At 37.0% G+C, this 25,930-nt stretch overlaps 1 pseudogene; it reads right to left on the reverse strand.

Annotated features, from left to right (window-relative positions):
- Positions 1 to 24,184, reverse strand: part of LOC111754622 (anaphase-promoting complex subunit 7-like) — a 46,622-nt pseudogene extending 22,438 nt beyond the window's left edge.
- Between the last annotated feature and the right edge of the window lie 1,746 nt (positions 24,185 to 25,930).

The following is a 25,930-nucleotide window of genomic DNA, read 5'->3' on the forward strand; positions in this document are numbered from 1 at the left end:
TGAGAAGTCTGCTGTGTTCTGATAGGTTTTCCTTTATAGGTTATCTGTCTTTTCTCTCTGACATCTTTGAATATTCTATTCTTATGTTGGGTTTCTGGGATAGTGATTATTGTATGTCTGTGTGTAGTTTTATTTTGGTTATGGCTATTTGGAGTTCTATATGCTTCACTGATCCTGATGCCAGTTTCCATTCTCATGTTTTGGAAATTTCCAGCTATGATTTCTGTAGATATCCTCTTGACATCCTTCATGTTGTCCCCCTTTTTTTCATTTATCCCTATCAATCTTATGTTGTTTTTCTTTGCATTATCTTGCAGTTGTTGAATTTTTATTCCCTGATTCCTTGTTTTTTTAAAAGATCTTTCCTTTCCTGTTCACAAGCTGCATTCTTGTCTTTGAAGTTTGAAATTCTATCTTCACTTTTGTTCAGTTGGTTTTGACAACTTTCGATGGAATTTTTGATTTCCTGTATATCTCTTTGAATCTGCTTCATGTATTGTTTGTTTCTTAAATTGTTCATCCAGAGATTCTATCTTTTTGTTTAGTTCCTCTAATTTTTTAACTGCGTCTTCTTTAGATGTGTTCAGATTCTCTTTCATTTCTTTTATCATTTCTTCCTTTACCTGGGAGATTATTTCTAGTTTGAATTTCTTTAAACCTTCCTGTAGTAGCTTCTTTATTTCAGTTGTTATTATTACAGGTATTTCAGGTGTATGGCATATATTTTCTTCTATGTACATGGCTGCTAGGCTTTCTTGGGATGGGCTGGAGGTTTGAGATTGCATTTTGGTCTTTTGTTTTGTCATTTTCTATATTTCTGTGTTTCATGTGTTTTTCTAAGGCTTCCCCTGGATTTATTGGAAAGCATCTCCTATGCCCTAGGCTCCTGGTACTGAATGGAGGTTGCTGAGCATGGTCCAGCCAAACCCTCAGGCCCTCCCGTGCCACCTTCAGTGTTCCAGGTAGCTGGGTAAGCACCTAACTCCTCTGGATGATGGACTAAAGCTCTCCCCAGGAAAATACCAATGCCCTGGAACTCACTTCACTTGCTCTCAACTCCTGTAATTGAGGAAGGTTGCTGGGGGTAATCTAGTCAGTCTTCAAAACCTCCCAAGGTGAGTCTAGTGTGGGTGGGCTCTGGGCGGGTCCTTGAGCTCTGGAGCAATGATCTTAACACAATGTCCTGGGCTTAGGATGGCATAGGGACTCATCCCAGATGCCAGCTGAGTTTCCTGGTTTCTGGTTTCAGAGAAGGTCGCTGAGCATGTCCTGGGCAGGCCTGAAACCTGCCAGGTGATCACAGCCTAATGTGGTTGGGCTTTGGGTGGGCCCTTGAGCTCTGGGAGCTATGATCTTAACACAGTCTCCCCTCTCTGGATGGGGAGTGGACTCACCGCAGTCACCAGCTGATTTTCTGGGTTCCCATTATTTCATTTTTGATGTATCATGAAAGATATTGTTTCCTAAACTTCTCTTTTGATGAGTTTTTTATTGATGTACAGGAATACTACTGAGTCCTAAGTGTTGACTATGCTACTGAATTTGATTATTAACTCTTAACAGTTTTTTGGTGAAGTTTTTGGGGCATTCTATGTAGAGGATCATATTATCTGCAAATAATAATTCAACTTTTTTGGTTTCTATCACTTTTATTTCTCTTGTCCAATTGATCTGGCTAATGTTTGGAGAATTACAGTGAACAGGAGTGGTGATAGTGGACATCCTTATCTTGTTTCTGATTTTACTTTATTTTTTAAATTTTAAAAAAGCAAAACAAAAAAAGATAGAAATGATACAGAATTTAAAAAAATAGGAGATTAAAACTAAATATATTACATATTTTTATCTTAGATGTAGTTGCTCAAGTTACAAGATCTAGGCATGAAAAAGATTATCAAACAATGAAAGCACAAACTGTTCTTTTTGATGAACTAACAGTTTTGTAGGATAGATATCTATCTTGTGTAATTTTCCTGTCATTGGTTCCCTGATTTCCCCCTTTATTTAATTGCTCTCCTTGCCTGGTGGCTTATTTCTGTTGCTATTCTGGGCATTGTAGTCATTTTTATCTCTCTTTAGTATGTCTTTCAGTACTTTCTAGATTTGAGTCAGTGGACATGTATTTCTTCAGTTGTTCTTTGTCATGGAAGTATCTTATTTCTCCATTAATTTTCAAAGAAAGTTTTGCAGTGTGCATCAATTTGGGTTTAAAGTTGTTTTCTTTCAGAGCTTGAAATACTTCACTCCAAGCTCATCTTGTCTTGAGAGTTTGTGTAGAGAAGTTGGCTAAGACTCTGATGGACTTTCCTTGACAGTTGAGTCATGTCTTTTCTCTAACAGCTTTCAGTATTCTGTTTTCATGCTAAATTTCTGGGATTTTGATTTTTATATATCTGGGTGTAAATTTATTTTGGTTATGTGTGTTTGGAGTTCTATACGATTCACTTATCTGTATGTCGGGTTATTTTCCTGTGGTTGAGAAATTTTCTGCTACTCCTTCTGTGAATAGTTTTTGTGTGTGTCATTTGCATTGACTTCTGCATTTTCATTGACACCCATCAGTTTTATATTGTTTTTCTTTGCATCATCTTGAAGCTGTTGAATTGTTATTTCATGATCCCTTGTTATTTTTAAGAGCTCTTTGCTTCCATGATCATTAGCTGTGATCTGTTATCAAGGTCTGAAAGTCTGTCTTCCATTTCATTCAAGTGGTTTTGCCAGCTTTCAATGGAATTTTTAATTTCCTGGATATTTTTTGAATTTGTTTCATGCATTGTATTTCTTTCCTATAATGTTCATTTAAGGTTTTCATCATCTTCCCAAGATCCTGTACTTTTTAAAAAATCTATGTCTTATTTAGCTATGCTGAACAGCTCCTTTATTAAGGTTGTCATTTCTTTATTTATCCAAGAGATTATTTCTATTCTATTTGGATATCTTCTATAGCCTCATGAATTTGTTTCTTTATTTCATTTGCTATCTTTTCAGAAATTTCATGCATATAACTTCCAATGTCCTCTATTTTGATATCTCCTGTACTTGTTTCTGATGGGCTAGGCATTTGAGATTGCATTTTGCTGTTTCATTTTGTCATTTTCACCTCTTAGGTTAATATTTTTGTTGTTTCAATCATGTTGTCTCTACTGTCCGTCATGTGTGTATTAGTCCTACTGTGTAGTTGATGTTTGCTATGCCCTACAATGTAGGGGAGGGACCAGTCACCTCAATTCCTCTTATGGGACTTGTTGCATGAGTCCTATTTTCTTAGGTTGACAGGATAGGAGTATTGATGTAAGCCAACCCTTAGCTCATATTGTTACTGTGACTTCAGGTTGTTCCAGGCTTCCTATAGTATGTGCCCTACCTGGGTCCCTACAGTATCACCCAGTGTCTCGCAGGCCCTTTTGGATTCCTCTGGGAGGCCTCACTGGCACTCTTGCCAACCTACCTGGGATTCTCTGTATGGAAGAAGGTCTCACCCATGCTCTTGCCTGCTCACTACAGTCCTCCGGGTGGGGGAAGCAATCACTGAAGCTCCTGTTGACTCACTGAGGTCCTCTGCTTGAGGTGGAAACTGACTGCACTGTGGCTAGCCTGCTGCACTGTGGCTAGCCTCCATCTCAGGGTTGAGAGAGGGGTTGCCATGGCTCCCAGTAGCCCACCAAGGTACTGCAGGTTTATTAAGGGTTGCTGATGGCCCATGGGCTGCTGAGGTCATCCTGGTGTGGGGGAAGTGTGGTTGATGATCCTATTGACCACTGAGGTTTTTCAGGTGTAGGGGAAGGGCAGCTGGGGTTCCCCTCAGCTGCTGATGTCCTCTGAGTGCAGAGGAATGGCAACCAACAATCCCATGGGCTGCTGACGTCATCTGAGTTTGGGGGGCTTGGGAGGGCTGAGGCTGCCCTCAATTGCTGAGGACTCTGGGTGCAGGGCATAGGGGCACTGAGAATCCCTTGGCTGCTGTGTTTATCCAGGTGTTGGGGAAGGACAGCAGATGCTCCCTGCTTCTGCTAAGTCTTCTGGGTGTGTGTGTCGGGGGAGTGAGGCTCCTTCAGCTGCTGAGGTCATCTAGGTGTGGGGGAAGGGCAGCTGAGGTCGTCCAGGTGGAGTGCAGGGTGCCCCATGATCCCATGAGCTGCTGAGATCTTTTGGGCATGGGGGAGCCTTGTTTCTGGTATTAGAGTGAAAGCTTTTGGCTTCTCTACATTTAGGATGATGTTGGTTGTTGTTTTGTCATATATGGCTTTTATTAGATTGAGGGAAAGACCTATATCTCCTTATTTTCTTCAAGATTTTTCTTCAACACAAGTGGGTGTTGGTTTTTGTCAAATGTTTTTCTATGTCTATTTAGTTGACCATGTGAGTTTTGCACTTGCTTCTGTTTTTGTGGTATATTACATTTATTGATTATGCATATTAATCTTGAGTCCTTGGGATGAATCCTACTTAGTGATATTTTTGATGGGTTGCTGCTACTTTCCAGTATCTTATTGAGAATTTTTGCTTCTATGTTCATTAAATAGATTAACCAGTTGTTCTCTTTGGCTGGATCATTTTCTACTGGATCATATTTCTATTTGTTTCAACTTTAAAAGAGATTAGTAAATTCTGGACATTAATCTTTTGTCATAAATATTACCAAAATTCTGTAATTTGTCATCTTTTATATTCAATTATGGTGTTTTTCTGCTTTGGAAATGTTTAATTCTCATGTGGCTAAAGTTATTAATATTTTACCATCCAGATTTTGTAATTTATCTAAAAATCTAGTTCTAAAGGGTCTTAAGGTTATAAACATTTTCTAGAATTTCTTCTATGATTTTGTTTTTTAATTTCAATTGCTTAATCCATCTGGAATTTATTTTTGTGAATAATAGGAAATTCAATTACTTTCTTCAAAACTGATAGTTGATAGTTGTAAAAGCTTATTGCATACTTTATCTTTTTTTCAATGATTCACTGTACCATATTTTAAAATAATATACTAAGTCTCTATTACATATATGGGTATGGTAGAGGTTTTTCTTGTTTTGTACTATTTATCTGTTTATCTGTTTCTGCTCTAATGCACCATTATTTTTAATACTGAAAAAGTAAAATTGTCTATTCTTGGACATTTTCTTATCCAGATAAATTTTGAGTTAGAATGTACCTTTCCATGAAATTCTTTTGGAAATTTTAAATTGAGAGTTCTTTCAAATTGTAAATTAGTTTGATAAGATATGTTGACAGCTGCCTTTATGCAGTAAAGTCACTAAATTTGCATAGGTTTTTTCTTTCTTTCTTTTTTAGTGCCTCATTTATACTAGGTTAGCACTCTGTCACCGATCTATAATCCCAGTCATATGTTTCTTTCTATAGGTATCATACTTTTTAATTTATTTGTGGTTATAATAATTATTATTGTAAATGGGATATGTCTTTTCCCCAGTTTGTTATTGGTTTATATTAGAGCTGTGGAATTCTGCATATTGACTTTATCTCCAGTTACCTTTCTTTTACTGTTTTGTCAGTTATCTTGTTTTTTTTTCACATTATATAATTATATTACCATTACATACAATTCTGTTGCCAATTATATTTAATTGGCTATAATAATTTATATAGCCAATGAATTGGCTATTATTGTTACATTTTATGTGTAATAGTGCTATCAGGCATCCTCAAATGTACCTGACTTAGAGGAAAACTTCTGATTTTCACCATGTTAGCTTTGGTTTTTGAAATTTTCTTCTATTCTGACTTGTTAAATTTCTGTGTTTTAAAGAAATGGGTACTAACTTTTACAACCAAATTTTCCATCATATGTTGACATGTTTATGAGAATTTTCTTCTTGGATCTATTAACGTAATTCAGTCATCATGTGTTTTAAAATGTGATTTAACATTGAATTCCTGGAATCAATTGTATTTTTCCATTATTTAAATATTCTGCTATTAGTGTTCATACTTGAGATTGGCTTATGATTTTTCGGTGTATGTTCCTTTTCTGATTTTATTATCAGTATTATGCTAACCTTACATAACAATTAAAAAGCTTTTCACTATTTTAACTTTGTAGAACCCTCCTGGAAAATTATCTGAACTTGATACAATTTCAGAGAGGAGACTTTTGATTATCTTTATTTTTAAATTTTCATTTTGTTTGTGTTCTCTTTAGGTTGAAAGTGTCTAGACTCATGGTTTCTCAGCACTTTAGGGGTTGCTTGGTTTCTCAGCGCTCTAGGTCCCAGCTTGGTGCAGCTAGTTTTTAAGTGTCTAGATTCTTTGCTGAGGAAGGATGTCAATTTTTGGGGGGGGGGTAATGAATCTTAGATTGTGTTATAGACTGATTTATGCAGTTTTTTTTCTTTTTCTTTTTTTGGTACCAGGTATCAAACTCGCAACCTCACACTTGCCAGGCAGGTGGTGTGCTACTGAGCTATATCCCCAGCCCAAGTTTTTTTGTTTTGGAACTGAGCTTTTGAGGTCTTTATGGGATGCTACATTTTGTTTTATTTTTTAAAATTTTATTTTTAAAGTGGAAAAATTAAACACAACAAAACAGACCAAAGTAGGACATAAGACTGAACAAAATGAGGAAGGCGTTTTAGGTCTTCAAAACCAGACAATAGGGAAGTCACTAATGGCTGTCATAGAGTCTCTTGTTCTCTTCAAAATAGCTGTTCATACTTTCATGTACATAGAAGTTCAACAAAACAAAACAGGTTAAAGTACATTAATTAGAACAAAGCAAAGCAGCGATAGAAGTATTTGCCTTCAAAGAGATGGTAAAAGGAAATCCCCTCTATTTGCTACATTGCCTGTGGTCAGCCTCTCAAGGGATGTCCAGATCACTGGCTCCCACTTGCTACCACGGGTTTAGGGGTGTGATGTTTGATTTTCAGCCCGCTGGCCAGCAGGCTCACAGCCCCTCACTAGGGAGGGGAGGGGTTGCTTGGTTTCTCAGCGCTCCAGGTCCCAGCTTGGCGCAGTTAATTTTTAAGACTTATAGAATGTGATAACGATGTTAGAAAAATCTTACCAAGATCATCTTCAAATCCATCATGAAGTTCATTGGATCAGGAGCATGCTGCATTTTCTGTTGGACTATTTAATGGTATCATTTAAGGATAGTTTTCAGCTGCAAGCTACACAATAATCTTGCATTCTTCAGCTGCAAATCTTCAGGCAACAAAATTCTAAGGTGAAAGTCTCTTCCCTGAAATGAAATGAATCTTGCGTACACCGTTTTCGCCCGATTCTGGGGGCAGAAGCAGGGAGAACTGGCGCAACAGGTTGGCCTCCATCTGCGCCATAGTGGACGCACTCGGGATGCTATGTTTTGAAAATACACCATGTGTGTTGGAACACAACTGGCTGCAAAATTCTAGTTTATAACCTTAGTCAATGTATGACTACACTATTTAAATCTTCACTGTTACTAATCATCTGTTGTCAGCTTTATTTGTGTATTTCTGAGCTGAGTCTGTCACTGATTTTTTTTCAATAGAATGCAGTCTAAATGGCACTGTGACTTTCATATTTTTAATGCTTTGTTCTTTTGTGCTGCATTCTGTGTTGGATGTATTAATTGCTCCTCTGCTGTGTGCATTATGCCTTTAATTTTCCCCCTAAGATTTCCTCTTTTCTCCTTTCCCAGTCTTTTTAAAAATATTTTTCTCTGTGCCATTAACTTTGTTCCTTGGTTGTCAATTCTATCTGTTGAGCATAGCACCTCTGTTTTCCTGGTGTTTGCTTCCTGCAAATGTTAGCACTTCATTGTTTATATGTTCATTGCATGGTCAAATCTTCCCACTAGCCTGGCTGTGAATGCTGTACTAAAGTCATTCTGCCACTAGTGGAGAACAATGGGATGTGAGATCAACTGGATGCTAGTATTCAGTTACATAATGGCCAGATCCCATGCAATTCTGGGTCTCTGCATCTGTCCCAGGGACTGTAGATCGTTTATACCCAAGTGTGTATTCCTCTGCTTTACTCTGTAGGCCCACATCTCACAGGTGAAACACCTGCCTGCCTCTATCTGTCACCCTCATCAAGCACACAATCAGCTGCCCCAGTTGTACCCTATCTGGTGCTGCTCACTTTCTTTCTCCCCTCTGAACTTGGGCCTTTCCTCAGAAGACCACTCCTCTCTTTAGAGATGCCTTCTCCCATGCATAAATTGTGCAGGACCTTTCTTTTCTGATCTGATTGTATCTTTTTTGGGAGGGGGGGAGATATTCATCTTTAGGAAAAATGACTGGGGACAAAAATGTAACCTAGATTCCGGCTGCACTTGAAGAACTGTGGAGTTTCCAGCAAGCAGGTGGGCGCACACTGTCCCCGGAGCCCACCCTATTTGGGACTCCTGCACCGCACCATCTGGGTGCAAAGGAAGGGCTGGGTGGATCTGGGGCACCTGCATTCGCCTCCCAGTGTGTCTGGAGGACTACAAGCAGGCGAGCATCACAGGTTCCAGAGGCCCCGTGGCCTGTGGTAAGTGCTCAGTGCACTCTGCCCCAAGCCCAAACTGTTTGGGACCCTCCAGGCTTCTGGGTGCAGTGAAGTGCATAAGTGGGTTTGAGGCATCTACATCCGCCTCCCCATTCTGGCTGTACTTGGAGAACTGTGGAGCTTCCAGCAAGCAGATGGGCGCACAGTGTCCCTGGAGCCCAACTTATCTGGAACTACGGAGTTCTAAACAGGCAGAAGAGGGCCATTGGTTCTACAGGCCCAGTGGCTTGGGGGAACTGGGTGCCAGAGTCCCAGGAGCTGGGAACATAGAAGTGGATTTCCAACAGACCCAGAGGAAGCTTTCAAATAACACTTGAACCACAGAAATATAGGAAAATGACAAAACAAAGACCAAATTACAACCTCAAACCTCCAGCCCATCTCAAGAAACTCTAGGAGCGATGTATAGAGAAGAAAATATATGCCATACACCTCAAATATTGGACATAATAGCTACTGAAATAAACAAGCAACTCCAGGAAGCTTTAAAGGAATTCAAACTCAAAATAATCTCCCAGGTAAAAGAAGAAATGATAAAAGAAATGAAAGGGATTCTGAATATACCTAAAGAAAACACAGTTAAAAAATTGGAGGAACTAAACAAAAAGATAGAATCCCTAGATGAGCAATATAAGAAACAAACAGAATACATAATGCAGTTGCACAGAGATATACAGGAAATAAAAAACTCCACTGGAAGTTGTAAAAACTGCCTCAATGAAAGTGAAGATAGAATTTCAGACCTTGAAGACAGGATTGCAGCTAGTGAACAGGAAAGGAAAGATATTTTAAAAATAACAAGGAACCAGGAAATAACAATTCAACAACTGCAAGATGATGCAAAGAAAAATAACATAAGATTGATAGGGATTAATGAAAAAGAAGGAGACAACATAAAGGATGTCAAGAGGATATTTAGAGAAGTAATAGTTGAAAATTTCCCAAGCATGAGATCAGAAACCGACATCAGGATCAGTGAAGCATAGAACTCCAAATAGTCATAACCAAAATAAAACTACACCCAGACATATAATAATCACCATCCCAGAAATCCAACACAAGAATAGATTATTAAAAGCTGTCAGAGAGAAAAGACAGAACACTTATAAAGGAAAACCTATCAGAATCACAGCAGACTTCTCAGCACAAACAATAAAGTCAAGAACATCATGGAGTGAAGTATTCCAGATCCTAAAGCAAAGTGATTTCCAACCTAGACTGTTGTACTCTGCAAAACTATCATTCAAAATGGATGGTGAAATATGATACTTCCATGACAAAGAACAGCTGAAGAACTTCATGAACACCAAGCCAACCCTGCAAAAAATATTGAAGGACAGTTTAGATACACAAAGGAAAAAAAACCACTAAGCAAAGCAGATAATTAAACAGAACAGAAAGATAAAGGTGCAACAGCAGAGAGATAACATGTCAACAATAAACCAGCATTTAACAGTAATAACCATTAATGTAAATGGTCTCAATGCACCAATCAAAAGAAACAGACTTGCAGAATGGATCAAGAAACAAAATCCAACCATATGCTGTTTCAGGAAACCCATCTAACCCAGAAGGATACTCACAGACTGAAAGTCAAAGGATGGAAAACAATACTTCGTGCAACAGGAATCAAAAAAAAAAAAAAAAAAAAGCAGGAGTAGCCATTCTGTATGCAGACAACATGAACTTTAAACCAACAATGACCATAGAGAACAAAGAAGGTCACTACATATTCGTTAGGGGAAAACTCCAAGAGGAAGAGATAACTATCTTAAATATATATGCGCCAAACTCCAGAGCACCCAGTTATATAAAACAACTATTAACAGAAATGAAAACTCAAATCATCAGTAACACAATTGTAACAGAAGACCTTAATACGCCATTGACACCAAGGGACAGATCAACCAGACAGAAAATGAGCAAAGAAATAACTGAACTGGGGCTGTAGATTTAGCTCAGCAGCATAAGCGCCTGCCTTGCAAGCAGGCAGTTGTGAGTTCGATCCCTGGTACCGATAAAACGAAAAAGACAAAAAAAAAAAAAAAAAAAAAAAAAAAAAAAAAAAAAAGAAATAACAACTGAATCACACCTGCGAAGAAATGGATTTGAAGGACATATACAGAATGTTGCACCCAACAACATCAGAATACACATTCTTCTCAGCAGTACATGGATCATTCTCTAAAATAGACCATATATTAGCTCACAGAACATATTCAAACAAATGCAAAAAGTTGAAATCATCCCTTGCATGTTATTGGATCATAATGCTCTGAAATTAGAAATTAATGATAAAAGATACTGCAAAAGTCCCACAAACACATGGAAACTGAATAACACACTCTTGAGCAATCAGTGGGTCACAGAAGAAATTAAAGAAGAAATTAAACAATACCTTGAAGAAAATGAAAATGCAGATACAACTTACCGGAATCTGTGGGATGCAATGAAAGCCATCCTCAGAGGAACATTTATTGCATTGAGTTCCCACATCAGGAAAACAGAATGAATACACATAAATACCCTGATGCTACACCTCAAACAGCTAGAAAAAGAAGAGCAAGTCAAGCCCAAAGCCAAAAGAAGAGAGGAAATTATAAAAATCAGAGCAGAAATCAATGCAATAGAGACTAAGAAAACAATCCAAAGAATCAACAAATCAAAGAGTTGGTTCTTTGAAAGAATAAATAAAATCGATAAGCCCCTAGCCAACCTTATTAAAAAAGGCAAGAAAAAGCTCAAATTCATGCAATAAGAAATGATAAAGGTGAAATCACTATAGACTCTACAGAAATACAGAAGATCATCAACACCTATTTCGAAAACCTCTACTCTCAAATGTTTGATAACACACAAGAAATAGGCAGATTCTTAGAAACATATGAAGTACCAAAGCTAGATCAAGAGGATGTAAAACTGCTGAATAACCCAATCTCTGTTAATGAAACTGAAAATGTAATCAAGTCCTTACCTACAAAGAAGAGCCCAGGCCCAGATGGATTCACTGCAGAATTCTACAAGAAATACAAAGAACACCTAATGCCGACACTCCTCAAACTATTCAATGAAATTGAAAGAGAAGCAATCCTTCCTAAGTCATTCCTGGAAGCAAATGTTACTCTATACCAAAACCTGAGAAAGACCCAACTATAAAAGAGAACTATAGACCGATCTCCCTAATGAACACAGATGCAAAATTCCTCAATAAAATATTGGCAAATAGGATGCAGCAAATCATCAAGAAGATTATACACCATGACCAAGTGGGATTCATCCCAGGAATGCAAGGATGGTTCAACATACGCAAATCAATAAATGTGATCCACCATATCAATAAAGCCAAAAGTAAGAATCACATGATCATTTCTATAGATGCAGAAAAACCTTCGATAAGGTCCAATATTCATTCATGATAAGAACTTTACAGAAAATTGGAATAAATGGTCTTTACCTCAATATAATAAAGCCCATGTATGACAAACCAACAGCCAGCATCATACTAAATGGCCAAAGATTGAAAGCCTTTACTTTAAAATCAGGCACAAGACAAGGATGTCCTTTATTGCCACTCCTATTTAATATAGTACTGGAAGTACTAGCCAGAGCAATTAGACAAGAGAGATAAATAAAAGGGGTAAAGATAGGAAAAGAAGTTAAATTATCATTGTTTGCAGATGATATGATACTCTACATAAAGCCCCCTAAACTCCATTGAAAGACTCTTAGATATAATAAATAAATTCAGTAATGTAGCTGGATACAAAATCAATACTCAGAAATCAATAGCATTCCTATACACTAACAACAAAATCACAGAGAGGGAAATAAGAGAAACCACACTCTTCACACTAGCAAGCAAAAAAATGATATATTTAGGAATTACTCTTAAGAAAGAAGTGAAAGACCTATACAGGGAAAATTATAATACACTGAAAAAGAAATTGAAGATGATCTCAGAAAATGGAAAGACATCCCTTGCTCATGGATAGGAAGAACAAACATTGTGAAAATGGCCATTCTCCCAAAACTGTTATACAGATTCAATGCAATCCCAATAGAAATTCCATCAACATACCTTATAGATCTAGAGAAATCACTCCTAAATTTCATCTGGAACCAGAAGAGACCTAGAATCGCAAAGGCAATTCTAAGCAGCAAAGACAAAGCAGGAGGCATCACAATCCCTGACTTGAAGTTATACTACAAAGCAACAGTAGTAAAATCAACATGGTATTGGAATCAAAACAGAGCCGAAGATCAGTGGAATAGATTAGAAGATACAACCACAACTACGAACACACTAAACCACCTTATCTTTGATAAAGGAGTCAAGCAGGTTCACGGGAAGAATGACAGTCTCTTTAATAAATGGTGCTGGAAAAACTGGCTCTCCATTTGCCAAAAACTAAAGCTAGACCCATGCCTATCACCATGTACTAAATTAAAATCTAAATGGGTCAAAGATCTGAATATTAAAACATAAGCGCTAAATCTATTGGAAGACAAATTCGGTAGAAACCTTGAAGACATAGGGGTAGGTAGAGAATTCACGAACAGGACTCAAACCGCATGGGAAATACTTCCCAGAATCAATAAGTGGGACCACTTCTTATTAAAAAGTTTCTGCATGTCAAAAGAAATCTCCAGCATAGTGAAAAGAAAACCCACAAACTGGGAAAAGATTTTAGTGAACTCTCTCTCAGACAAGGGACTTTTGTCTAAAACATATAAAGAATTAAAAAAAACTCAGACCCCAAAATTCAAAGATCCAATCCAAAAATGGGCATCTGAGGTGAATATGCACTTCTCAGATGAAGAAATACAAATGGCTAATAAATGCATGAAAAAATGTTCATCATCATTGGTCATTAGAGAAATGCAAATTAAAACCACACTGAGATTCCATCTCACTCCTGAAAGAATGGCCAGAATCAAGAAAACCAACAACAGCAAATGCTGGAGAGGCTGTGGGGAAAAAAGGAACTCTCCTACACTGTTGGTGGGAGTGTAGACTGGTACAACCTTTGTGGAGGTCAGTCTGGAGATTTCTCAAAAAGCTGGGTTTGGAAGTCCCATTTGTTCTAGCTATTCCACTTCTAGGCATATTCCCAGAAGAACTGAAAGCATCATACCACAGTGATATATGTGCACCTATGTTTATAGCAGCACAATTTGTAATCACCAGATCTTGGAAATAACCCAAGTGTCCATCAACTGAGGAATGGATAAACAAGTGTGGTATTTCTATACAATGGAGTATTACTCAGCTATAAAGAAGAATCACATTGAGATATTTATTAATAAATCGCACCTTGAGACCATCCTCATAAGTGAAATAAATCAATCTTGCATGTGTGAATACCAAATAGCTTCCCTAATGTAAGTAATGATTCAAATATATAAAAGTATGTGGTAATCATGATTCCTCATTATGTGGCCTTGAAGCCTTACAAAGTTTTCACTTATTAATTGGAAAGGCTTTATTCTGGGCTTCTTGATATGGAAATATTTGAAGCTATAGTATATGAAGTTTTATTCAAATATTTCAAGGAAAAAGACAGACACTATGGTAACTACTATTAAGTCGGGTTATTTGGTGGTGAAGCACTAGGTTGCTTAAACAGTCATGCTTTGACCTGTATTGTTATGTTGTTATGTTCTCTTTTATCTCAATCACTCCCTTATTCATAAAAATTATTTAGTTATTTTTTATGTTTTTTTTAATTAAGGGGAAAAATTTTAATAATTAGCAGGATATATTATAGTAACTTTTTTATTTCCTATTAGCTTGATTTAATGTCCTGTAATACTCCTACTATCTTGTTTTGACTGATTAGACTCTGTTCCATTCTGTATGATAGTATCAAGTTTGAGGGTATAGGCAACTACTTTGAGGGCAATAAGATTCACTAAGCTGCCTATTCTGGTTTATTATCTCCTTTGGAAGGTCTGTAATGTTTGCAATGTTTAAGTTTTATTGGTCATGTTCTCTACTGTTTTGTTCAACTTTATAATACCTAATGAGATAGACAATTCTTTTTAAGGAAGCAAGAGGCATTATGGTAACCATTGTCGATAACCTTGTACTCTGTTTTTACATCATGTGCTATGTCTATCTTTGGTTTTGACTGACAGCTTTGTTTTGCCATATTTGACTTTATTCTCTTCCAAAAAAAGTAATAAGAACTAAGGAGTAATAAAACCCAAAATGTGTAAATTTTGTTGTAAAAAAGAGAGGGAAAAAAGTGCTCTAAAGGATACAACTGCAAGTGTGTTTAGGGGTGTTAAATAGCTGACCATATTAATGTTTTTGCCTGGATCATTGAACACAACTGTTTGCACTCTCTCTGTTTGACTGTCCACTTTGTATGCTTTGATACTGTGACTTGAGCAACTTATCTCTAAGATGATAATGTGTAATCTATTAACTGGTGATTTCTTACTGTTTTTTTTTTTTTTGTAGTTCTGTATTACTTGTACCCTTACACCGCTTTGTTTTGTTTTGTTTTTTCTCTTTTTCCTTTTAAATAAAATTTAAAAAAAAGTAACCTTAGAATTGAAAGCTTGGCATGACAGGAAATCTTGACTGTTCATTTCAACTGAGAATTCAGCCCCAGTGCTAATTCCCTTTCCTATCTGCAGAAATCTTTCTCCTGGTTTCCTGTCTTTCGTTTATTTACTTGTTAATTTGTCTGTTTCAGGTTTTTTCTAGAAAACAGGGCATCTAACTTTCTGAGTAGTTATTTCATGGTGTATAATCTTCTGGATGACTTGCTGCATTCTATTTGCCAGTGTGCTATTGAAGATTTTTGCATTTGTACTCTTTAGGAGATTGGCCTGTAGTACTCCGTGTTTGGTTGGATCCTTCTCTGATTTTTGTATCAGGGTAATGCTTGCTTCTTCTAGGAATAGAATTGAAAGTATTATTTCCTTTCAATTTCATTAAACAGTTTGAGGAGTAGCAGCATTAGGTCTTCTGTAAATTTCTTGTAGAATTCAACAATAAATCCATCAGAACTTAAGACTGTTTTTTGTTTCTTTTTAGGCTTTTAATTACATCTTGACTTTCATTGACTGATATTTGGTTATTTAGAATATTTATACCTTCTTGATTCTACTTTCATAATTCATATACATTTAGGAATCTGTTCATTGCTTCTGTGTTTTTCATCTTATTAGAATACAGGTTCACAAGGTAGTTATTAATGATCTTCTGGATTTCTGTAGGACCTGTTATGACCTCATCCATTTCATTTCTAATAACATGGATGTGAATTTTTTTGATAAGATTGGCTAATGGTTTGTCAATTTTGTTTAAACTTTCAATGAATCATCTCCAATTCATTGAATCTTCATATTGTTTTATTAATCTCAATTGGGTTAATTTCTGCTCTTTATAATTTCCTCCCTTGAAGGAGATTTGGACTTGGCTTGCTCTTGTTCCTCTAGAAGCTGGAGGTTTAACATTAGGTTCTTTGAGATCACTCAGATTTCCTGATTCACCACTGTAAATTTCTCTCAGGACTGTTTTCATTGTGTCCCGTAAGTACTGGTATGTTTATTTGCTTTATTGTTTACTTGTAGAAACTGTCTAATTTTTCTTTAATTTCATCCATGACCCATTTGTTATTCAGAAGTATGTTATTTAATTTCTTTTTTTTTTTTGGTTTTCTCTCTCTTTTTTTTGTACTGAGGATTGAACTCACAACTTTGCACTTGCCAGCAGGTGCTGTGCCACTGGATTATAGCCCCAGCTTCAGTGTTATTTAATTTCCATACGTTTATGAAGGTTTTGTGGTTTCTTTTGCCATTGATTTCCAATTTCCTTGCACTATGGTCTGATAATATGCTTGACATAATTTTAATTCCTTTGCATTTACTTAAGCATGTTCTATGAGTTAGTATGGGTTCTGTTTTGGAAAATATCCCATGTACAATTGAGAAGAATGTATATTCTAATGTCATGGGCAGGAACACTATGCAGATATCTATGAAGTCCATTTATTCAAATGTTTGGTTCAGTTCTAATATTTCTTTGATAATTTTTTTTCTAGTTTATCTGTCTGTTTGTGACAGTGGCTTAAGGTTCCCCATTACAATTGTATTATTGCTTATTTGAGTTTTCATGTTCATTAATATTTGTTTTATATAGTTGGGTGCACTAGTATTTGGTGTATATATATTATTATTGTTACTTCTTCCTCTTCAGAGGGATGTAGTGACCTTCTTTTCCCTTAATCATTCTTGCCTTGAAATCCACTTTGTCTCCAAATAGAAGATACAGCTCCTTTTTTCTAAGTTCCTGTTGCATGTAATATTGTCTTCCAATCTTTGACTTTCAGTTTGAGAATTTATTTTTGAATTCAATGTGTTTCTCATATGTAGCATATTGTTGGTTTTGTTTTTTGAGACAGAGCATTACTATGTAGTTCAGGCTGGTCCTGAACTCACTGTGTAGCTCAGATTGGCCTTGAATTCAGAGCAATCCTCCTGCATCAGCATCTTGAGTGCTGGGATAACAGGTGTGTGCTACCATTCCCAGCTCTGGATCTTGCTTCCTGATCCATTCTGTCAGTCTATTTCTTTTGATTGGTGAATTGAGACCATTAACATTGATGGTTATAACTGATATGTATTGACTTATGCTTGTCATGTTTTTTCCCCTATTTTTGGCTCCCTGTTTTGTTTGCTTGCCTGGTGGATTCATTCTGTTGGGGTTCAGGGAGATGTAATCATTGTGATCTCTTTCTGGAATGTCTTTAAGAACATTCTGGATGATTCATTCTTTTTTTTTTTTTTTTTTTTGGTACCAGGGATTGAACTCATGATTTCGTGGTGTCAGGCAGGCACTTATACCACTGAGCTAAATCCCTGGCTTTTTAAGAACATTTTGGAGTGTTGGTTTTGTGTTTGTGAATTTCTTTGTCATAGTGGGGTTCATCAATATGGACTGGAGATTGTTTTTTTTTAGGGCTAGAAATGCTTCACTCCAAGCTTTCTTTGAGTTGAGGTTTTGTGAGCAGCTGTAATTCTCCATGCATTCCTTATAAGCTATTTGTTTCTTTTCTCCCACAACTTTTCATATTCTATGTTGAATTTCTGGAATCTTGACTATTATATGCCTTGGTGTAGATTTTTTTTTCATGGCTAATTGGAATTATATATGCCTCAGTTATCTGTACGTCAAATTCTTTTTTCCCTGTCAGAAAAGTTTTTTGCTATTAATTTTTTGAGAGGTTTTATGTCATTTTCACTATCTCCTGCTCTTTTATTTATGTTGATCAATCTTATGTTATTCTTGTTTACAACATCTAGTAGCTGCTTTATTGATTTCTCATGGCCCATTACTACTTTAAAAAATCTTTCTTTTCATGATCAGTAACTGCAATCCTGTCTTCTAGATGTGGTATTTTTTCCCTCTTATTGGTTCATTCTGCTGAGTATACTTTCAATGGATTTAAAAATTCTCTTGGATATCTATGGGAATCTATAGTTTTTCTTTTTATGTTGTAGCTTTAGCTCATCTTAGTATCAGTATAATGCTGTCTTCATAGAGTGATTTTTGGAGGGTGCATGGAAACAGGTGAGGAGCATTAATGATAGTTCTCTATCTTCTCTGATAGTTCTTACTGCAGAATCTCACAGTAAATCCATATGGTCATAGGCTTTTCTCTTTCTTTTGGTAAATTTTGCTAGATTTTGTCAATCTTTATCTCTTCAAAGACCCAAATACTGAATTCATTGATCATTTGTAATTTTATTTTTTAGTTTCAACTTCATTATTTTCTCTTCTGGTTTTTTCCATCTATTGTTTTGGTGTTTGGTTTATTCTTGTTTTTCTGGAACCTTCAGCTGCTTGAAGTTATTTGTTTTAGTTGTTTGTTCTAATATAGGCACTCATAAATTGTTATGAATATCTCTAGTTTATACTTAATTTTAAAAGGTTTTTATTTTTCATTCAAGTTTGAAGGATATCTCTGTAGGATATAGTAATCTGAGTTGGTGATTATTTTCTTTCAATGCATGAAAACCTTTATTCCAAAATTTTCTGTCTGTTAAGGTTTTTGTTGGGAAATCTACTGTTTTTCTGGATGGGCTTGGCTTATAAATGCTTTGGCTTTTCTAATAGCTTTTAATTTATTTTGTTCTGAGTTTCTGGCATTTTGACTATGATGTGTCATGGAGAGATTCTTCTCTGATCATGTTTATTTGTGATTCTAAATGCCTCTTTTACATGGGTATCTATCTTGAACAGAACACAGAGTTTGGAAAATTTCCACAAGAATTTCAGTGAATACATTTTTAAAGATAATACCTCATATTTCAATGGCTTCTTCTAGGCCCATGAGCCTTAAGTTACAGATACACCCAGAAACTCTTGTGTAGTCTATGCAGTAGTACTTACTCATCTTTATGTAATCCTATCTGGGTGTTCTAGCATTTCCGCTCCATTGTAATCTCCTGAGAGTCTTTCTTCTGATTGATGTTGTTTACTGCCTAGATTTTCAGTCCACATTTTTATTTGACTCACTGAAATTTTCATTTATAGGATTTCTCCTTGGTTCCTTTTCAGAACATCTATTTCTTTACTGAAGTATTTATTTATTTTTGAAACAAGGTCTTGCTATGTAATCCAGGCTGGTCTTGAACACCCAGCAGTTCTCTGTCTCAGCCTCTTGAGTGTTGAAATTATTGGTCTGCAGTATAATACCCAGTGAAGTGGTCTTTTATATTTTGCATAATCTTTAAATTCAAACAGTGGCAGCACAAAGAAATATAGTGCATGCCACAGCAGCTTGACTGATCCCAGCACTGTTGCACTCCAGCAGCCACCTCTGGTACCTCTGGGCTGCCGACCAGACCTGTTGCCAGGGGCCCACCAGAGGCTGGGGGAGCAGAGTGACTCCACACCCACCGGCTGACCCACCCCTGCCCTGCTGCCGCCACTGCTGATCCAGAGGGGAGGTGGCGCAAAGTCTGCTGCTGCTGTACTCCAGCCTGCCACCTGGAGGGAAGGCGGTGTAAAGTAATACAGTGCAGGCCACAGCAGCTTGACTGATCCGGAGGGGAGGGGCCAGCATATGCTGTCCCTGTCTGCAACTCACTAGCACATGGCAGTGTGAAGAGTCATCTTGCCAGCGTGCATCAGAAGAATTGTAACCAACAAAGAAAGAAACTAGGGCCTCCTGGAAGATGCAAAAAAGATAGGAAGAGGAAGCAACAATAAAAAGTCCCCAGGTCCCAACCCTGAGAACATTGACCCAGGACAGGTAAATACAAAGGAGAATGAGAACAGCAAACATGCAATATCAGACACAGTGCTAGTGGACATAAAGAGATATATTCAGAACCTCATAGATGAGTTCAAAAGTGAAATATTTAGCCAAATAAAGCAAGATATAAGAAGATTAATAAAAGAGATAGTAAGCACCCCTCAAGCAGACACAGATGGAAGAAGGGAGGAACTCAAACAAAGGAGAGAACCATTTGATGAAGAATATAAAAAATAGAATACATGAAGCAGATTCAAAGAGATCACCAGGATATTAAAAACGCTAAGGAAAGATGGCAAATCAGCTTGAAAGAAACTAAGGATAGATTATCCAAACTGGAGGACAACTTTGCAATGTGGAAGTATAAAAGGGAAGACTTTTAAAAAAATAACAAGGAAACAAGCAGTAACAATACAAAGGCTAGAAGATGACAAATGGATCTATAACTTGAGAATAAAGAATGTGAATGAAGAAGCTGGGAACAAACAAAGGAACTACAAAGGTTATTCATGGAAATAATTAAGGAAAACTTCCCAAGTATAGGAAAAGGAAATAATATTCTGATATATGAGGCATATAGAACTCCAGCCACCTACAATCAAAACAGAGCTACACCAGACATATAATAATCAAGATTCCAGAAATTCAATATAAGAACAGAATATTAAAAGCTGTTAGAGATAAGAAACAGATAACCTATAGAGGAAGGCCCATCAGAATAACAGCAGACTTCTCAACACAAACCATTAAGTCAAGAAGAGCCTGGAGTGAAGTATTCCAAGCCCTGAAATAAAATAACCTCCAGCCCAGATTGATATACCCTGCTAAACTGTGTCTAGAAATTAATGGAGAAACAAGATGCTTCCAAGACAAGGAGGAACTTGGGAAATTCACAACCACCAATCCAACTCTACAGAGAATACTGCAGGGCATTCTAGAGAGAGAGAAAAGTACTAGGATTCCAGGAACAGTGGCAGAGAGGCCTCAATGAATGGAGCACAAAATAGAATGGAAAAGATAAGCAGACAACTGATGGCAAGAAAAGAGCATAACAGAAATGAAGCAGAGAAGATTTTATTTAAAACTGATAGTATCAAGTCTGAAAGTATAGGCAACTACATTGAACATGACAAGACTCTATGATACACATTCTGGTTTGATAACTGCCAGTTTTTGAAGTTCTATGCTATGTACAAAGTTGTGTTTTCATTAATATTATTATGTATTGATATATTCAATTATACTATGTCTGATGGTATAGCCAATTCTATTGGAGATAACAAGAGACAACACAGGAACCATGGTAGAATTCTTTGTACAATGGTCTTATATGTTTTTTCATTTCATGTGTTTTTAGGAATATGTTTTGTTTTGTCTTGCTTTGTTTTGTTTCTCCCTCTAATATAGAAAGAATAGAAATACATGTTAAGACTCATGCATGTGTAGAATCTATAAAGTTTATGAGAACTGATCTTATGACACATGATGAAATGAACAGATACTTTGAAGAAAAAGAGACACTAAAGTACCCAATGTTGGCGTGTCATAATGTGAAACCTAGCAACAGTATGATTCTTTGTTCAGAGTGATATTAGTCTGCATGGGTTTATTCAATCTCAGCATAATTGAAGATACGGATAACTGCATGTATGTTTAAGTGTATAGGATTGATAACCATATTTCTAAGTTTTTGTTGGGTAGTTGAACACAACTGGTTGCAATCTCACAGTTTGAATCCCCACTTTATATGCTCCACTTTAGTATCCATTTGTAACTATTTGTAAGAAGACAATCTGTAATCATCAACTAGTGATTTCTTGCTGTTTATTTTTTTCTTTGAAATTATGTATTATTTCTACCTGTCTTCTGTTTTGTTTAGTCTTTCTTTAAATTAAAAAAAAAAAACACTACAGTACCCAGTGCTGATCACAGAGTGTCATGATGTGAAATCCAGCAATACTATTATTCTTTGTTAAGAATGATTTTAATCTGCTTTAGTTTGTTTAATCTAAACATAAATGAAGATATGGATAACTGCATGTATGTTTAAGTGCATAGTATTGACAACCATGTTACTAAGTTTTATTTGGACAGTTGAACAGAACTGTTTGCAGTCTCGCTGTTTGAATTCCCACTTTACATGTTCCATTTTTGTACCTGGAACAACTATTTGTAAAACAGCAATATGTAAACATCAACTAGTGTTTTCTTACTGTTTATTTTTTTCTCTGAATGTATGTACTGTTTCTACCTATTTTCTGTTTTGTTTAGTCTTTCTTTAAATAAAATTAAAAAAATAAATTCAAACAGCTGCTTATTTGTCTCTGAGATCATTGATCATTTTAACTATTAACTTTTAAATTTTTTGTCTAGAATTTCATCTACTTTAGCACTGGTATATCTGCTATGGGAGACATCTTGCTCCCTTATTTTCTCATTTCAGTTGTGTTTCTGTGTTAAAGTTTGTAGCTCAATAGGGAAGAATATCTTTTCCACTGTCACACAGGGCTGTTTTTGTAGATGGGTTTCTCTTTGTGATGTGCCTTGGGTTATAGATGTGTCTCTGAGAGTTTCCTTTCAACCTGGACTGGGTGCTAGGTTTAGCAGTGCTTTGAAAGGAGAGAGTCAGGCCCCATAACTCCAGCACTTAAGAAGCTAGCCATAGCTTACTTGGTACCAACAAGAAAGATAAGTAAAGAAAGAAAGAAAAGCCTGGTAAGAAAAGTAAGAAAAGTCTCTGCTGTTTCATAACTGAGGGGTAGGGAGAGAGAAATATTGTTTAGTAGCCTAGAAAAAAATTGACATATGATATTATGCATATTTCAAAAATATATAGATGAAAGAGAGTAGAAGAAGGAAAAAACAGAAAGAAAAAGAAATTAAAAATAATAAAATTTTAAAAGGGAAAAGGTGAGGAGAGTAGAGGGATAGAAGAAGGTATCTGGAGGGAAGTAAAGAGAGTAGAGAAAGGAAGGGTTTATAAGTGGGAGGTCAAGAGGGAAAAAGGAGATTGTATACAATTATTGATCAGTCAAAGGCATTTAGCTATTCTTAAACATTAACCTTTAGTGTGGCAATACATGATAATACAAGGTATGATATTATGCAGTAAAAGCAAACAACACAGCTATACTGTGTCTACATGTACATGTAAAAAAGATTAAACCTTGTCATAAAAAATAAACTATATACTGATAAAAGGGCAAAAAGGATAAACATAAGACAGGAGGGACAACTGCCCTATCCTACTGATTGGGATAAATCAGCAATTTTTTTGCTGCTGCTATCTTTGTTTTTTAGCTCAACTATTTTATATATATATAATATATATATATACACACATACTCATACACATATATGTATGTTTTTTCTTTCAGCTTCTCATACTAGTGAAACCATATGATGTTTACAAATGTGTTTTATTTAATTCACTAATGAGTATGTTCTCAAGTTGCATTCATTTGCCTACAAAAGTCTCCAGTTTATTATTCTTTATGGCTGAATCATATTCCATTGTATAAAAATGCCACATCTTTTTATCCATTTCTCAGCTAATGAACATTTAGATTGTTTCAAAAATCTAGTTATTAAAACCATGTTGCTATAAACATGGGTGCACATATATCACTTTGGTATGATGTTTTTAATTCTTTTGGGAAGATACCCAGAAGGGAAATAGCTGGGTTGAATGGAACCTCCAGTCCTAGTTTTTGAGGACTCTCCACACTGATTTCCACAGTGGTTGCACCAGTCTACATTCCCATCAACAGTGGAGAAGGTTCCTTTTTCCCTATAGTTCCTCCAGCATTTGTTATTGCTTGATTTCTTCATGGTGCTGCTGCTGTCTTTGGGCCACTGTGTTCAGACACCTCTAATGTTCTCAGCATCAGTACAGGAGGATTTGTGCTGTTCCTTCAAGTCATTCTCAGCTTGGTGTCCCAACCAGTCACCTGTGCTGTCTATCTTTGGAACTCTTGGCTTCCATTTATTGGCAGATTTAGACTCCCATGGCTGCAGTAGGATTTAGGGCCAGGAGAGGCTTTTTCAGCTAAGAAGGCTGTTTCTCTGTACTCCTGGAGTGTGTAGGTCCCTGCTGTGACAGACCTCTGTGCTTCTCTCTGGTACTTGCTTCCTGCTGTCTCAGGTGCCAGGGAGACAGAATCCTGAGCCAAGATTGTGTGGTCTATTACTTACTGCTTGTGGCTCTGACTCAGAGCCATGAGACTCTGTTTGATCATGTTTCCCCCGGGGACAGCTGCTGTAGAGATGAAAGTATGAGTGTAGACTGTCTGGCACATCTCACTGTGCTTCCAGCAGTCACAGCTTTTGGCCCTGCTGCAGCGCTCCACATGTCCATCTGGTTTGTGGTTTCTGAGGTGCTGGTGAATAGGGAACTCTTTCTTGTTCATATCTCTGATTTTGGGTTGTGTCCTGTGGAAAAAATCACTCTTCTGGGGCATAAGTTGAAGGTGATGGTGGTATCCCTGACCCTTGTCACTTCCCCCAAAAGCTTTTGTGTATTTCACAGAATTACTTGGTCTTTAGACCTGCACTGGGAGCAGGGTCTATGAACAGGGAAGCACCTTTCTATTATTATCTCAGACTCTGGGCAGTGTCAGGTGGGAGAAACCTGAAGTTTGGCCAACACTGGCATCTGGGGTGAGTGATCAGCTGAGGCCACCTCTTCCTAACTTCTTCCCTGGAAAATTTTGTGCATTTGACAGCATGGCTGACTCCAGACTTGTGCCTGGGAACTGCAAGCTGGTTGCAGGTAGTTTTGTTTCTTATTCTAGATCCCCCCTTTTCTGTATTTCACTGCTTTATTCTGCCATTTAGGTAGTAATCCAGTGGATGCTGTATGTGTTCACATACCGTCCAACTGTGATTATCTCCAAGCTTCCTCTGCACATAACCTAAAAGCCAGTCTCAATTTTGAAATGAAGACTTGGGAGAGTAGAAGGGGTTGTTTCAGAATGCCAAGTTGTCAGCTTTTGTAAAAGGGTAGGACAAAAGGGTTGAAGGTAAGGGAGGGAAATGGGGAAGAAAAACAAAGGATTAAGATATATTATATACAGGTACAAATTCCCTATGATGATTGTGATTGATATGTATGACAAATATATACTAAAAAAATAAGAAGTTAAAAAAATGCAGGTCATCAGCCTAGTGGGAGGGTAGTAGCTTTGCTTCCTTAATTCTGTAGAATAAAATTCAAGGGCTGAAGGTATCTGCAGACATAGGTGCCTGGAGTCTCATGACTCAGATGAATTAGTGCTCAGACAGTAAATTAGGATTTGTTGGTGAGCCCTGGGCCCACCAGAGCAGGGCCAAGGCAACTGGAGAGAGATGGGGATATGAAGTATCTTACTGGAGTTCCAGGCAAGAAGACTCTATTCCAGCAAAGGGACCCCAACGAGAGCTGCCATGGTGACTCTGCCAGGGTACCTGAAAGAGTTTGAGCTGGTGCTGGCTCTTCTGTGTCAGAAGCCTTCAGCACAGAATCTCACAGTAAGGAGCACCCCATGTGTTTCCTTAAAGGTCAGGCATGAGTATATGAGATCTTTGTTCTTTCTTTTCCCTCCCACCTCAGTACAGAGGAGGCAGAGGAATAAGCTGCTGCAGAAACAGCACACACTCCTCTCACCCTTTTGCTATGAGTCATGCCTGACCTGAGGGATGAGAGGAAACATTCATACTTGAGCTTAAAAATGGAATTTTAGTGTCTGGAAATGATCAGAAAGCTGCAAGATCTTCCTGAGATGTTGTTATGGGAACGAGGAACTTAGGATAATCAGAGAGAAGATTTGGGAAAAAACCCATTTCATCTTGGTATGCTATGTGGTCCGCACTATTCAGTGTTTATTTTGCTTTGGATTACAAGCTCATGGAAAGCAACATTTTGTAGCCCCAACACCTAGTACATAGGAGTTCAATAAACATTTTTTGAGTGAATAGACAATCAAATGAATATATGAATGAAGACAGCAACATACTAGAGGAAGAAAGTTATCACATATAGTGAGCTATTTTAGATAATTATATACTAAAACTTATAAATTATTGAGAAATGAACCTTGTCAGCATCCATCCAGGAGAGAGAGATTACATGACAATTTGGACAGTGAAAGTTTAGTATAAAGGAATAGCACAGATTG

The sequence above is a fragment of the Cavia porcellus genome, unplaced genomic scaffold (assembly GCF_034190915.1).
Source record: "Cavia porcellus strain 051 isolate PalLab524CR breed Dunkin Hartley unplaced genomic scaffold, mCavPor4.1 scaffold_10, whole genome shotgun sequence".
In the NCBI taxonomy this organism is placed as follows: Eukaryota; Metazoa; Chordata; class Mammalia; order Rodentia; family Caviidae; genus Cavia; species Cavia porcellus.